The 5,882-nt window shown below is 39.5% G+C and overlaps 1 pseudogene; it reads right to left on the reverse strand.

The window, feature by feature from the left end:
• Positions 1–577: 577 nt before the first annotated feature.
• On the reverse strand, positions 578–1,679 carry LOC119316046 (annotated as a pseudogene).
• Between the last annotated feature and the right edge of the window lie 4,203 nt (positions 1,680–5,882).

Genomic DNA, 5,882 nt, shown 5'->3' on the forward strand with positions numbered 1-5,882 from the left:
AAAAAGACTGAATTCGATCCATCTCCTCCCTTTTCTTTAAACCAAGAGCTACTCCTCCCTTTTCTATTTTTTATGTAATTTCAATACGATTTCGTTTTTGTTCATGTTTTCAATTTAGAACCCCACGAAAGTGAATAGAAAAAAGAAAAATACCCCTGTGATATGCCTTCCTTTACCTATTTCTAGATTGATTGATGTTCAATGGAGGGAAACTTGCCATTCCTTCTTTCCTTTGAAATTTTACATTTTTTTGATTCTGAACTAATTGTATCCTTTTTGTTCCCATCGAGCTTTCTTGCCTAGTGACTAAGGATTTTCACACTTGTTGTGTCTATAAAAGATTTTCTCATAAAACACTAAAAGAAGTGTTAGAGGGATTCACTTCCGATAAGAATCCAAAAGCAAGTTCCCTATACTACCTTCTTTCCCTCCTCTGTTTCTGTCTTTAAGAGGCAGTGCATCCGGCAGGAATCGAACCTACTTTTTGACCCATTTTGCCTTTCTAGGTTGGTGGGCGCTTTCACCATTCAGCCATGGATGCTTTAGCGAGTGAACTAGGTTTTTATTTGAGAGCGAACTAGGTTTTTAGTGGTATTCTTTCTCGAGCTTCTATTTCTTCCGTTAAGGGAGATTCGGGAAAAGATGGAATAGGAAGACGTGTTTCCAGAACGAACAAGATACGGGTAGAGAAGGGGAAGTTAGCAAAGTTAGACAAGATTGGAATGGGCATAGGAACATGTATTGATGTACCATATCGGCTAATGCTCCCAGGTTGATGCGATGTATCCCACCAGTTGAGTGGAGACTTTATTATTGGTATATCGATCGGTCCACCCCGGATTGAAATAGGAGCCGATTCGACAGGAAGCTTTTGAAAATGCAGTGCACCCAGGTAAATAAGGAACAAGATGAATACATAAGTTAAACGAGCATCCCACACCCGAAAGGTACCCCACATAGGCCTTCCCCGAAACCCCCCAGTCACTAACGTAAACAAAGTAGAAAAAGCACCAATTTCTATACCAGTTCCGGAAGAGCGAAGAAAAAGGGGATGTTTTGTTAATGGGAACAAGGAACTGTTTATAGCTGTTGCGATACAAATAACTATACTCATCCGAGCCGCAGGAACATGTACATACGAAATACGAGAATTCCACCTTGTTGAAGATCTGGTGGTGCTACCCGAAGACTTAAATGAATAGCCATCGCTGTTAAGAACAACCGATGCCTTATGTGTATTGGATCCGCTCTTCTGTTAGCATGAACACATGAATGAGATTCTATTCCTCTTCCTTATTCTTCCTAAATAGAACCCCCCGACCTAGGTGCGGAAGTAAAATAAATCCTTGTTTGTACATTGCTGAACTTACATACCCAGGCCCGGCTCAACATTCTTTTAAAACAATCGAATAACGGCTTTTCCATGACTTGGCCATTCAATCTTGTGAACTAATCGAGACCGAAATTGGATAAAGAGATACAAAAGGAGAGGAATACCCAATCGATGAAAGAAAATGAAACACTTCTGTTTTTATAGAGGTACGAGAAACAGTTGGGGGCAATAAAGTAGGTGAAGTGGTTGGATTTTGCGAGCTATTCCAACCACTGCTGGATGCCGCCATCAACGAGAAGAAGTAGAACACGGGAGGCCATTGCTGCTTGGGTCCCGGGAAGGCCATCGCCGGTGACCTGGCTGGTTCTTCTTTATCTCAGACCATCCTGAGCACCCGCCTGAGCTCCACGAAAGTACCCTTGCCCTGCGGCTGAAGCACCCTCTTTGTCACTCCAATGAGCGGCGCAACCGAACATGGGGAAGATACAGGGGAAGAATATGCCTGAAGATACAAGGGAAGAATATGCCTCCGGGGCTCCTGGCAGTCCGGTTAGTGGGATATGTCGTACATGTGGAAGATAAAGGGATTCGCCGCGACCGGCGGTATGTTAGTGTAGTGTATCCGCGTAGTGGGAGTGGAGTTCCGCGCGATCGTACGTGTACATAGTTTTAGCTTTTTAGTTGAAAATATGTTCAAAATTTAACCGTTTTCATCGAGTTTGTATGAAATTTGTCATTTTTATATGAAACTTGTCCTTATTTGCACGGACTTCATGCGGTTTGTCAAAAAGGAGTTTAAAATATATGCATCTACGGTTGGATGGTGCCCCCCCCCCCCGCATCCATGTCCGCGAACTGGTCTTTCTGTCCGCGGACGGGTGCAGGAGAAAAAGTTACGGATTACCATTGGAGATGCCCTTACATCAAGAATGCCAATATTGGTGGAGTAGATCCCTTGACCGATAATCTCTTCATTGGGTGTCTTGGGAGAAACTTGCATCTCCTAAAATCAATGGTGGGATGGGCTTTTGGGATCTCGGTACGTTTAACCTAGGTAAGCAGGGATGGCGATTAATCACTAAACCTGGGTCGCTGTGTTCAAGGATCCTCCAGATACGGATTCCATGAATGCTAAAGTACCATAGTCTGCTTCACTAGCTTGCAGAGCTATCATAGCTGGTCGGGAGGCTCTGGATGTGGGACTGTTGAAGCGCCTTGGGGATGGGTTCTCCATCTCCATTTGGAATGATAAATGGATTTCTGATTCTGTGTCTATGCCCCCATGCTGAAACCAACAAATACGACGATTGCAATGGTCAGTGAGTTAATTGATATAGAGAACTGGACGCGGAAACAAGATCTGGTGCTGGATTTTTTTGGCTCCTGATGCTGAAGCAATATTGAATATTCCGTTGAGAAACGGAGGAGGGGAAGTTTTTCGAGCCTGGGCGTTTGAAAATTTAGGTGTTTATAGCAAAAAGGTTCGTGCGTCACAACGGGAGAAAAAAAAATTCATAATCTTCAATGGCCAGGACCAATTTTCGCTACATCACCGAGATACACCATCACTCTCAATTTCGTGAAATCATGAACATTTTTACATGTCATACTCCTCCTTAATACCGGCTCAAGTCATGCAGGAGTCCGACAACCATTCACATGGACACACAAGGGCTTCTCATGGTAGTTCGAGGTCCGGCTCATGTATTGCAAGCCTGGGATAACTCTTGCTCAAGGAACCACCTTGGAAAATTTTCTTAAGAATTTTCTTTCTCTGATAAAATCCTGAAATTTTTAGCAACTCAAAATAAAAGTGAAGCAAAACTCAACAAAATTGATAGCAACTACTCTCATAAGTGTCTAGAGGTTATATCATGCATCAAAACTACTTTGGACCATCTAAATTCAACATGCAAGCTCAAGAAAATGGTAACCACAACAACAAAAATTTGCAATATATAAAACACTAGAACAAAAACTAATTGGACCATTGGAGAAGTCACATACCGAAGAATTATCTCCCAAAAACGTTTCGGAAATGGAGTTCCAAGCAAGGAGATCAAAAATTGCCGTCAAAGGAGCAAGAACACGGGTTTGAGCAAGCTAGTGATTTTTTCTGAAGGAAGAAGAAGGGGGTTGGTGGCTGGGAAAAGTGAGTGGGTCCCTGTGGGAGCCGCAAGCCCACTAGGCGTGCCCTAGTGGTGTGGCATGCCATGTGAGCTTGTGGCTCATAGGTACACCCCCTAGGGTGTGTTCAGTGCCAAAAAAATATTAAATATTCTATAAAAAATCATACTAAAATTTCAGGGCATTCTGAGAACTTTATTTTCGGGTCATTTTTTATTATATGAAAAATTCAGAAAATGGGATAATCATGGCATTTCCACTTTATTAACTTTAAATAATAGAGAGTAAATACTGGGTACAGTAGGTTGTGCTTACTAAATTCATCGACCACATGCCCCTAAAAAATCCATTAATAACGTTGATCAAGTCTTATTAACAAACTATTTTCGAATAGCATGAAACCAAAGAATCTTCATATAACACTAGGTTACCTCAGCGGGGATATGCATGTACCCAGTAATAAGAGTTTTATAATTGTTTTTGACTGAAGAAAGAGGAAATTTGCAACCTTCAATACTAATTGTCGAAGCTTTTTCAATGATATTGATACCATTCACTTGAAATTGTTTCTTTGAAAAGTGCACTGTATGCTCATTACCATTAATATGAAAAGTGACTTTGCTTTTGTTGCAATCAATAATAGCCCCTGCAGTATTTAAGAAGGGTCTACCGAGGATAATCTACATGTTGTCATCCTTGGGCATATCAAGTATAACGAAGTCTGTCAAGATAGTAACATTTGCAACTACGATAGGCACATCCTCACAAATGCCAATAGGTATAGCAACAGATTTATCAGCCATTTGCAAATACGTTTCAGTAGGTGTGAGTTTATTCAAATCAAGTCTTCTATATAAAGAGAAAGGCATAAATAACACCGACTCCTAAATCACATAGAGCAGTTTTAACATAACTTCTTTTAATGGAGCATGGTATAGTGGGTATTCCTGGATCTCCAAGTTTCTTAGGTACTAAAGAGTAATTTGCAAGCATGGTGGAAATCTCAGTTTTAGGTATATTTCTTTTGTTGGTGACAATATCCTTCATGTACTTAGCATATGGGGGCATTTTCAATATATTAGTCAAATGAGTATGCAAAAAGACTGGCCTAAGCATTTCAACAAAGCATTCAAATTCTTCTTCATCCTTATTCTTAGGTGGCTTAGTAGGAAAAGGTTGGGTTTCTAAACACATGGTTCTCTTTTTACCATGGGTTTCTAGCAATGAAATCTCTTTTATCATATCTTTTGTTCTTAGGAGGTGGGATATCAAGATCAAGAACATGTTCTATTTTTACATCATTATCAGGTTCTTTATCATTGTCTAGTTGAGAATCAACATGGCATCATCATTATCATTATCATTATCATTATCGCTAGGTGAATGTTCATTACTAGACTGTGTCTTAGCATCAGAAATAGAAACATCATTATTATTCTTAGAGGGTTTTTCTACCTCATTTTTACTAGAAGCATGCAAAGTCCTATCATTTTTCTTTTTCTTTTTCTTCTTAGGTGGACTAGGTGCATCGATATTAATTCTCTGAGAATCTTGTTCAATTGTTTTAGGATGACCTTCAGGATACAGAGGTTTCCTGAGTCATTCTACCCCATCTAGTCATAACTCTAACAACATGCTCATTCATATTATTATTCATCTCATTGCGTTTTAGTTGTTTCATAACATACGCATTGAAATGTTCTTGCTTAACAATGTAATTATCAAATTCATCTAGGCATTGGCTAGCAGATTTATTATAAAGAATATCACCTTCATCAAATCTTATAAGAGAATTTACCTCTACTACCTGTGTCGGGGTGTCGAGACCATGTATTTCTTCAATAGGTGGTAAATTCTTAACATCTTCAGCTTTAATACCTTTTCTCTCATAGATTTCTTTTCCTCTTGCATATCTTCAGGACTGATCAATAGAATACCTCTCTTCTTCGGTGTTGGTTTAGGTGGTGGTTCAGGAAGTGTCCAATCATTATCATTTCTCAATATATATTCAATAGTTCTTCACCCTGTTTAATAGTTTGTTCCCTGAAAACACAACCCGCACAGCTATGTAGGTAGTCCCTAGAAGCATCGGTTAGTACATTATAAAAGTTATCAAGTATTTAATTTTTCTTAAGAGTATGATCAGGCAAAGTATTAAGTAATTGGAGAAGCCTCCCAAGGCTTCAGGGAGATTCTCTTCTTCAATTTTCACAAAGTTAAAGATTTCCTTTAAGGCAGCTTGTTTCTTATGAGCAGGAAAATATTTTTCAGAGAAGTAATAAATCATATCCTGGGGACTATACACACAAACAGGAGCAAGAGCATTAAACCATATCTTAGCATCATCCTTTAACGAGAAAGGAAAGAAATTAAGAATATAGTAGTAGCGAATATTTTCCTCATGAGAAAATAGGGTGGCTAT

The sequence above is a fragment of the Triticum dicoccoides genome, chromosome 6A (assembly GCF_002162155.2).
Source record: "Triticum dicoccoides isolate Atlit2015 ecotype Zavitan chromosome 6A, WEW_v2.0, whole genome shotgun sequence".
Taxonomy (NCBI): Eukaryota; Viridiplantae; Streptophyta; class Magnoliopsida; order Poales; family Poaceae; genus Triticum; species Triticum dicoccoides.